General features: G+C 34.1%; 1 protein-coding gene and 3 long non-coding RNA genes across 4 annotated transcripts in view; all 4 read right to left on the bottom strand.

Moving 5' to 3' along the window:
- The window catches only part of LOC143054573 (uncharacterized), a 422,571-nt gene that overhangs the window by 254,902 nt on the left and 156,945 nt on the right, over window positions 1–10,724 (bottom strand). The gene's annotated exons all lie outside the window — the stretch shown is intronic.
- Window positions 348–2,771, bottom strand: LOC143053420 (uncharacterized). Its single transcript, XR_012971335.1, has 3 exons — window positions 2,711–2,771; window positions 2,041–2,180; window positions 348–908 (listed from the first exon to the last, which is right to left on the bottom strand). It is a non-coding gene; the product is annotated as an uncharacterized LOC143053420 (long non-coding RNA).
- LOC143053421 (uncharacterized) lies at window positions 4,373–6,831 on the bottom strand. Its single transcript, XR_012971336.1, has 3 exons — window positions 6,771–6,831; window positions 6,101–6,240; window positions 4,373–4,968 (listed from the first exon to the last, which is right to left on the bottom strand). It is a non-coding gene; the product is annotated as an uncharacterized LOC143053421 (long non-coding RNA).
- Window positions 7,964–10,422, bottom strand: LOC143053422 (uncharacterized). Its single transcript, XR_012971337.1, has 3 exons — window positions 10,362–10,422; window positions 9,692–9,831; window positions 7,964–8,559 (listed from the first exon to the last, which is right to left on the bottom strand). It is a non-coding gene; the product is annotated as an uncharacterized LOC143053422 (long non-coding RNA).

The raw sequence follows: 10,724 nt of genomic DNA on the forward strand, positions 1-10,724 counted from the left end.
TATACATCTCAGTAGTTATTCTGAAAAGTTTTAATAAATTTCATCGAACAGTTACAGAGTTATTGATCCTTATCTATAACATCTCATTTCTCCTCAAATATCAGAAAATTGGTCGGATAAAATCATATATTCATGAAGTAAATTTGCTTAAAATCAGCACAACATTTTTATTTGAAAAGATATTTACATTCTGTAAATTGCACATGGTAGATAAATTCATTCATTGTATACAAATTTAGTAAAAATTAAATTTTAATGAAATTTTTTTAATTAAAATCATTTTTTAATTAAAAAAATAAAAAATCCTTATTTTTTTTTATAGGAATTACAAAAGGAAAGAAGTTAAAAGTGAAAAACTTACAAAAAATGTATATCTATGAAGGCAAATAAGTTCCTTATCATATATGAAAAGCAGTAGTTTACATGGTAATGCAATTAGTGGTAATCCAATAAAATGTAAGCCCTACTGTACACACACATGATCTCTTAGAATACACTGTCCAGCACCTGTAAATCCCCATAAAAGTGTCACTGTCAGCAATTAGTGGCAAAATTGTGTCAAGGAAGCTGACAGCATCTTCCAGTGATATAAATAATGCAAGAAAATGTAGAACATCATAAATTATCAGTCAATGGTACTGTAAATTAACATGAAAGGTGGCAAAAATCGACGTAAATCTTGCTTCAAAGCGGGTAACAGACCCCATAACAAGGGAATAAAGCATGAAACACAGTCTTCAAACAGTCAGCCAAGTTCATCTAATACACAATGGAAGAGGCTAGATGCAGAGAAGTTCTCACTTGTAGCTAAATCCGGTCAAGACGGCACCTCCTACAGTTTACCAGATGTCGAGGGAAATCCTGGATCTGCCAAGTTATTACGTCCACAGCCAAAATGTTTGAAGGTTCTGAAAGAAGAAGCTAAATCTGAGTCTCATGATGAAACACATGTTACAGATGAGTCATATAGAGTTGTTAAGATGAATAAAGTTACTCTGCTACTTAATGTAGTTGTTAAATTTCACAATTTACAAGACATTAAATGTGATAACCCAAACTTTGAACTGACAAAGTTAATTAAGTATGGATCTTGTGTAAAGTGCATATATAAATGTACAGAATGCAAGTTTACATCACCATGTGTTAACCTGTTCGATGAAATTAAAACTCCAAAACGTGGACCTAACCCTGGAGAGTTAACCCGCATGCTTGTATCTGCCTTACAGGAGACTCCTATTGGAATAAAAAGAGGAAGATTTCTGATGGCCGCAGGACTAAATATACCACCACCCACTAAAAGAACACTGCAGAGGCATTCTAATTTTGTTGCGAATGAGATTAAAGAGTTAAATGACAATGATATGAAGAAAAAACTTGAAACTGTGAAAGAAGTTAACAGAATTCGTGGTGTAAAAGAGCCGTCACATATTCCTGTAGCAATCGACACGCGTTATAACAGTATGCATATAGTAAGCACAAAAAAACCCGGACAAAATACTTCCCAGGCAATATCATTGGCATGTGAGCAAGTGACTGACCATAAGTTCATTGTTGCATCAGTTTTTCACAATAAACTTTGCTGGACAGGTTCTTGGCTTAAAGGAAAGGGACTTAATGTAACCTGTCCAGATGGACATGCTGGTACATGTACAGCCAATGTTAAGCCAACCAACCCTTTAAGTGAATATCTCATGGGTAAAGAAATTGGACTTCAGATTGATAGGCAAAATGTGCTGGTAAAGTATGCAGTTACAGATGGAGACGGACGTGGAGCAGAAGGTATAAATGATGCACTCAAAGTTTTACACCCGTTGTGGAAAGTTGAACGCCAAGCTGACCCAATTCATCTCGGAAGATCACAGTTTCGACAAAGTAATTCTGCAAATTTTAGTTTGAACATGTTTTATGGTTCGACACGTGAAAAGAAAAAACAAGGACAGAAAGTTTTAAGTCAAGATTTGAAAGCCAGATGTAGCTTAGTTTTCAATGAAATGTGGAAAGAAAACTGTGGAAATTTGGAAAAGATTAAAAAATGCTTACCTAGAGTGCTTGATGCTACTGTGCGGTGTTATACCGGTGACTGCTCTAAATGTCCCACTAGCTCATACGTGTGTGGTGGTGGTCACACAAACTGTTGGTGGCTGAGATCCATGTACTTGGGTGCAAACAAGTTAACCAACCTGAATATGGATGACAATGACAAATTAATAATGCAGGAACTTTTAAAAATGAAACTTAGTGAGGAAGCATTAATGAAAATGAAATTTAATTTCAACACTCAAAAATGTGAAGCCGTTAACAGAGCACTAAGTGTATCCTTACCAAAAAATGTGAACTTTTCTAGAAATTTTGAAGGGAGGGCATCAGCAATAATTCACACTTTGAATAATGGTATAGCTAATTCCTGGAAACAAAAAGCAGAATGTATTGGTTTTAAAATATCACAAGGTTCATTTAAACACTTAGAGCAGATGCAAAGGGAGTGTGAACGGAACAAAGTATACCAAAATACTCCAGAAAGGAAAAAGAAAAATTTACAACAAACCGGACAGAAAATTAAGGATCATGTGGAAGAAAAGGAACAAAGTAAATTTAAAGACCGATATCAAAAAGGACAACTTGATCCCAAACTTAATACGGCATTTGTTCAAAGCACAAAGGACGATCATTCATATGGGAGAGTAATGCCTGCTAAGAAGAATATACCTACCAGAAGCTGTACTTCAAAAATTCCAAAGTCAAAGAAGACATAGCTGCATCCATCTACATCTGAAAAAGATAAAGACAAAATTAAAGGTTCTTTTAAGGACCACCAAATCTTTCAAAAAGAGTCTAAAATTGTTGTACATTTAGTCAAAATTCTTTATATATAAGCTATAGCCCTACCCCTTAAATATCTTCTAAAAATAAATCCAGGCGGCAATCTGGATAATTGGCATGGCCCTGGCAAGAATTGCGGTGCTTACAATAAATCCTGTTGTTATTTATGTGATGCGGCTCTAAATTAATGTGAGCCGCATTCACACACAAACTATTATGGCACAAATGACTGGCATCAAATGTTTTATTTAACTCTAAATAATTGTTATAAACCATGTAACTGAATCTATGGGCTTTTTTCTTTTTCCAGGTACCAGAAATAGGATCTAGAAAAGAAATAAGCCCATATTTTCCATCTTTTGATGTTCCCTGATCCCATAAAAAGCATTCATGGTTTCTTGCCAGGTGGCTCTTTTCTATTATTTTTTGCCTATATTTTTCAAAAAATCCCTCCATTTTAACTTACAAGTGTATGAATTTAAATTTCCAGCAAATAACCTCACTGTGACCTCTTTTTAAACTTTCAAATGAAAAAAAAACTTTTTTAAAATTTCATAAATTTAAATTTCAATTTAATTTAAAAAGTTTAATTCAAATTTAAAAAATAATTACACCATTGTTTTCCTTATTAAATTTTGAAGTTTGTAGCAAAATTTCATCCATGTAACTCGAAAAATAAGCTTACAGTTGTAGATTGAAGTGTTCAATATATGCCTTCTGACAGGAACGGGGACCCAGTTATTTGCCCCATTGGAACACATTGAAAGTCATAGTAAATAAATGGGGTGCTGTTCGTTAAATAATTTTGATAGCCACCTTGGGACTTCTGTTTCATGTTAGGCATTAGGTTCCAAGTTTCTGAGTGCAATCTCAGTGCCTCATGACCGGCATTCCGTTGCAAAATTTTGTTTTGATTGACAACAGGGTCACTCAGTCTACTTCCGGTGAAGAATAAAGGCTAGAATTTAGACAATTTACTCCATGCACTGACGCCAGATTTTATTTAAATCAAACATTTTTTTTACAGAAATTCAAACTAGAAAGCCTACCCTTTCAAATAAATCTACATTCAGTTTCAGAACTTGTGTAATAATGACACTACACCATTTTAGAGAAAAGTTATAGTTTTTTTTTAAGAACTACATTCGTGGGTACCGGACTGGTTACCGTAACTGGGATCCTATTCCTGTCAGACTTTAACTTTTGTTCCAGACTTAAAACTTTACTTTTAAAATAAAGATATACATCTCAGTAGTTATTCTGAAAAGTTTTAATAAATTTCATCGAACAGTTACAGAGTTATTGATCCTTATCTATAACATCTCATTTCTCCTCAAATATCAGAAAATTGGTCGGATAAAATCATATATTCATGAAGTAAATTTGCTTAAAATCAGCACAACATTTTTATTTGAAAAGATATTTACATTCTGTAAATTGCACATGGTAGATAAATTCATTCATTGTATACAAATTTAGTAAAAATTAAATTTTAATGAAATTTTTTTTAATTAAAATCATTTTTTAATTAAAAAAATAAAAAATCCTTATTTTTTTTATAGGAATTACAAAAGGAAAGAAGTTAAAAGTGAAAAACTTACAAAAAATGTATATCTATGAAGGCAAATAAGTTCCTTATCATATATGAAAAGCAGTAGTTTACATGGTAATGCAATTAGTGGTAATCCAATAAAATGTAAGCCCTACTGTACACACACATGATCTCTTAGAATACACTGTCCAGCACCTGTAAATCCCCATAAAAGTGTCACTGTCAGCAATTAGTGGCAAAATTGTGTCAAGGAAGCTGACAGCATCTTCCAGTGATATAAATAATGCAAGAAAATGTAGAACATCATAAATTATCAGTCAATGGTACTGTAAATTAACATGAAAGGTGGCAAAAATCGACGTAAATCTTGCTTCAAAGCGGGTAACAGACCCCATAACAAGGGAATAAAGCATGAAACACAGTCTTCAAACAGTCAGCCAAGTTCATCTAATACACAATGGAAGAGGCTAGATGCAGAGAAGTTCTCACTTGTAGCTAAATCCGGTCAAGACGGCACCTCCTACAGTTTACCAGATGTCGAGGGAAATCCTGGATCTGCCAAGTTATTACGTCCACAGCCAAAATGTTTGAAGGTTCTGAAAGAAGAAGCTAAATCTGAGTCTCATGATGAAACACATGTTACAGATGAGTCATATAGAGTTGTTAAGATGAATAAAGTTACTCTGCTACTTAATGTAGTTGTTAAATTTCACAATTTACAAGACATTAAATGTGATAACCCAAACTTTGAACTGACAAAGTTAATTAAGTATGGATCTTGTGTAAAGTGCATATATAAATGTACAGAATGCAAGTTTACATCACCATGTGTTAACCTGTTCGATGAAATTAAAACTCCAAAACGTGGACCTAACCCTGGAGAGTTAACCCGCATGCTTGTATCTGCCTTACAGGAGACTCCTATTGGAATAAAAAGAGGAAGATTTCTGATGGCCGCAGGACTAAATATACCACCACCCACTAAAAGAACACTGCAGAGGCATTCTAATTTTGTTGCGAATGAGATTAAAGAGTTAAATGACAATGATATGAAGAAAAAACTTGAAACTGTGAAAGAAGTTAACAGAATTCGTGGTGTAAAAGAGCCGTCACATATTCCTGTAGCAATCGACACGCGTTATAACAGTATGCATATAGTAAGCACAAAAAAACCCGGACAAAATGCTTCCCAGGCAATATCATTGGCATGTGAGCAAGTGACTGACCATAAGTTCATTGTTGCATCAGTTTTTCACAATAAACTTTGCTGGACAGGTTCTTGGCTTAAAGGAAAGGGACTTAATGTAACCTGTCCAGATGGACATGCTGGTACATGTACAGCCAATGTTAAGCCAACCAACCCTTTAAGTGAATATCTCATGGGTAAAGAAATTGGACTTCAGATTGATAGGCAAAATGTGCTGGTAAAGTATGCAGTTACAGATGGAGACGGACGTGGAGCAGAAGGTATAAATGATGCACTCAAAGTTTTACACCCGTTGTGGAAAGTTGAACGCCAAGCTGACCCAATTCATCTCGGAAGATCACAGTTTCGACAAAGTAATTCTGCAAATTTTAGTTTGAACATGTTTTATGGTTCGACACGTGAAAAGAAAAAACAAGGACAGAAAGTTTTAAGTCAAGATTTGAAAGCCAGATGTAGCTTAGTTTTCAATGAAATGTGGAAAGAAAACTGTGGAAATTTGGAAAAGATTAAAAAATGCTTACCTAGAGTGCTTGATGCTACTGTGCGGTGTTATACCGGTGACTGCTCTAAATGTCCCACTAGCTCATACGTGTGTGGTGGTGGTCACACAAACTGTTGGTGGCTGAGATCCATGTACTTGGGTGCAAACAAGTTAACCAACCTGAATATGGATGACAATGACAAATTAATAATGCAGGAACTTTTAAAAATGAAACTTAGTGAGGAAGCATTAATGAAAATGAAATTTAATTTCAACACTCAAAAATGTGAAGCCGTTAACAGAGCACTAAGTGTATCCTTACCAAAAAATGTGAACTTTTCTAGAAATTTTGAAGGGAGGGCATCAGCAATAATTCACACTTTGAATAATGGTATAGCTAATTCCTGGAAACAAAAAGCAGAATGTATTGGTTTTAAAATATCACAAGGTTCATTTAAACACTTAGAGCAGATGCAAAGGGAGTGTGAACGGAACAAAGTATACCAAAATACTCCAGAAAGGAAAAAGAAAAATTTACAACAAACCGGACAGAAAATTAAGGATCATGTGGAAGAAAAGGAACAAAGTAAATTTAAAGACCGATATCAAAAAGGACAACTTGATCCCAAACTTAATACGGCATTTGTTCAAAGCACAAAGGACGATCATTCATATGGGAGAGTAATGCCTGCTAAGAAGAATATACCTACCAGAAGCTGTACTTCAAAAATTCCAAAGTCAAAGAAGACATAGCTGCATCCATCTACATCTGAAAAAGATAAAGACAAAATTAAAGGTTCTTTTAAGGACCACCAAATCTTTCAAAAAGAGTCTAAAATTGTTGTACATTTAGTCAAAATTCTTTATATATAAGCTATAGCCCTACCCCTTAAATATCTTCTAAAAATAAATCCAGGCGGCAATCTGGATAATTGGCATGGCCCTGGCAAGAATTGCGGTGCTTACAATAAATCCTGTTGTTATTTATGTGATGCGGCTCTAAATTAATGTGAGCCGCATTCACACACAAACTATTATGGCACAAATGACTGGCATCAAATGTTTTATTTAACTCTAAATAATTGTTATAAACCATGTAACTGAATCTATGGGCTTTTTTCTTTTTCCAGGTACCAGAAATAGGATCTAGAAAAGAAATAAGCCCATATTTTCCATCTTTTGATGTTCCCTGATCCCATAAAAAGCATTCATGGTTTCTTGCCAGGTGGCTCTTTTCTATTATTTTTTGCCTATATTTTTCAAAAAATCCCTCCATTTTAACTTACAAGTGTATGAATTTAAATTTCCAGCAAATAACCTCACTGTGACCTCTTTTTAAACTTTCAAATGAAAAAAAAATTTTTTTAAAATTTCATAAATTTAAATTTCAATTTAATTTAAAAAGTTTAATTCAAATTTAAAAAATAATTACACCATTGTTTTCCTTATTAAATTTTGAAGTTTGTAGCAAAATTTCATCCATGTAACTCGAAAAATAAGCTTACAGTTGTAGATTGAAGTGTTCAATATATGCCTTCTGTCAGACTTTAACTTTTGTTCCAGACTTAAAACTTTACTTTTAAAATAAAGATATACATCTCAGTAGTTATTCTGAAAAGTTTTAATAAATTTCATCGAACAGTTACAGAGTTATTGATCCTTATCTATAACATCTCATTTCTCCTCAAATATCAGAAAATTGGTCGGATAAAATCATATATTCATGAAGTAAATTTGCTTAAAATCAGCACAACATTTTTATTTGAAAAGATATTTACATTCTGTAAATTGCACATGGTAGATAAATTCATTCATTGTATACAAATTTAGTAAAAATTAAATTTTAATGAAATTTTTTTTAATTAAAATCATTTTTTAATTAAAAAAATAAAAAATCCTTATTTTTTTTATAGGAATTACAAAAGGAAAGAAGTTAAAAGTGAAAAACTTACAAAAAATGTATATCTATGAAGGCAAATAAGTTCCTTATCATATATGAAAAGCAGTAGTTTACATGGTAATGCAATTAGTGGTAATCCAATAAAATGTAAGCCCTACTGTACACACACATGATCTCTTAGAATACACTGTCCAGCACCTGTAAATCCCCATAAAAGTGTCACTGTCAGCAATTAGTGGCAAAATTGTGTCAAGGAAGCTGACAGCATCTTCCAGTGATATAAATAATGCAAGAAAATGTAGAACATCATAAATTATCAGTCAATGGTACTGTAAATTAACATGAAAGGTGGCAAAAATCGACGTAAATCTTGCTTCAAAGCGGGTAACAGACCCCATAACAAGGGAATAAAGCATGAAACACAGTCTTCAAACAGTCAGCCAAGTTCATCTAATACACAATGGAAGAGGCTAGATGCAGAGAAGTTCTCACTTGTAGCTAAATCCGGTCAAGACGGCACCTCCTACAGTTTACCAGATGTCGAGGGAAATCCTGGATCTGCCAAGTTATTACGTCCACAGCCAAAATGTTTGAAGGTTCTGAAAGAAGAAGCTAAATCTGAGTCTCATGATGAAACACATGTTACAGATGAGTCATATAGAGTTGTTAAGATGAATAAAGTTACTCTGCTACTTAATGTAGTTGTTAAATTTCACAATTTACAAGACATTAAATGTGATAACCCAAACTTTGAACTGACAAAGTTAATTAAGTATGGATCTTGTGTAAAGTGCATATATAAATGTACAGAATGCAAGTTTACATCACCATGTGTTAACCTGTTCGATGAAATTAAAACTCCAAAACGTGGACCTAACCCTGGAGAGTTAACCCGCATGCTTGTATCTGCCTTACAGGAGACTCCTATTGGAATAAAAAGAGGAAGATTTCTGATGGCCGCAGGACTAAATATACCACCACCCACTAAAAGAACACTGCAGAGGCATTCTAATTTTGTTGCGAATGAGATTAAAGAGTTAAATGACAATGATATGAAGAAAAAACTTGAAACTGTGAAAGAAGTTAACAGAATTCGTGGTGTAAAAGAGCCGTCACATATTCCTGTAGCAATCGACACGCGTTATAACAGTATGCATATAGTAAGCACAAAAAAAACCGGACAAAATGCTTCCCAGGCAATATCATTGGCATGTGAGCAAGTGACTGACCATAAGTTCATTGTTGCATCAGTTTTTCACAATAAACTTTGCTGGACAGGTTCTTGGCTTAAAGGAAAGGGACTTAATGTAACCTGTCCAGATGGACATGCTGGTACATGTACAGCCAATGTTAAGCCAACCAACCCTTTAAGTGAATATCTCATGGGTAAAGAAATTGGACTTCAGATTGATAGGCAAAATGTGCTGGTAAAGTATGCAGTTACAGATGGAGACGGACGTGGAGCAGAAGGTATAAATGATGCACTCAAAGTTTTACACCCGTTGTGGAAAGTTGAACGCCAAGCTGACCCAATTCATCTCGGAAGATCACAGTTTCGACAAAGTAATTCTGCAAATTTTAGTTTGAACATGTTTTATGGTTCGACACGTGAAAAGAAAAAACAAGGACAGAAAGTTTTAAGTCAAGATTTGAAAGCCAGATGTAGCTTAGTTTTCAATGAAATGTGGAAAGAAAACTGTGGAAATTTGGAAAAGATTAAAAAATGCTTACCTAGAGTGCTTGATGCTACTGTGCGGTGTTATACCGGTGACTGCTCTAAATGTCCCACTAGCTCATACGTGTGTGGTGGTGGTCACACAAACTGTTGGTGGCTGAGATCCATGTACTTGGGTGCAAACAAGTTAACCAACCTGAATATGGATGACAATGACAAATTAATAATGCAGGAACTTTTAAAAATGAAACTTAGTGAGGAAGCATTAATGAAAATGAAATTTAATTTCAACACTCAAAAATGTGAAGCCGTTAACAGAGCACTAAGTGTATCCTTACCAAAAAATGTGAACTTTTCTAGAAATTTTGAAGGGAGGGCATCAGCAATAATTCACACTTTGAATAATGGTATAGCTAATTCCTGGAAACAAAAAGCAGAATGTATTGGTTTTAAAATATCACAAGGTTCATTTAAACACTAAGAGTAGATGCAAAGGGAGTGTGAACGGAACAAAGTATACCAAAATACTCCAGAAAGGAAAAAGAAAAATTTACAACAAACCGGACAGAAAATTAAGGATCATGTGGAAGAAAAGGAACAAAGTAAATTTAAAGACCGATATCAAAAAGGACAACTTGATCCCAAACTTAATACGGCATTTGTTCAAAGCACAAAGGACGATCATTCATATGGGAGAGTAATGCCTGCTAAGAAGAATATACCTACCAGAAGCTGTACTTCAAAAATTCCAAAGTCAAAGAAGACATAGCTGCATCCATCTACATCTGAAAAAGATAAAGACAAAATTAAAGGTTCTTTTAAGGACCACCAAATCTTTCAAAAAGAGTCTAAAATTGTTGTACATTTAGTCAAAATTCTTTATATATAAGCTATAGCCCTACCCCTTAAATATCTTCTAAAAATAAATCCAGGCGGCAATCTGGATAATTGGCATGGCCCTTGCAAGAATTGCGGTGCTTACAATAAATCCTGTTGTTATTTATGTGATGCGGCTCTAAATTAATGTGAGCCGCATTCACACACAAACTATTATGGCACAAATGACTGGCATCAAATGTTTTATTTAAC

The sequence above is a fragment of the Mytilus galloprovincialis genome, chromosome 12, assembly GCF_965363235.1.
Source record: "Mytilus galloprovincialis chromosome 12, xbMytGall1.hap1.1, whole genome shotgun sequence".
NCBI classification, from domain to species: Eukaryota; Metazoa; Mollusca; class Bivalvia; order Mytilida; family Mytilidae; genus Mytilus; species Mytilus galloprovincialis.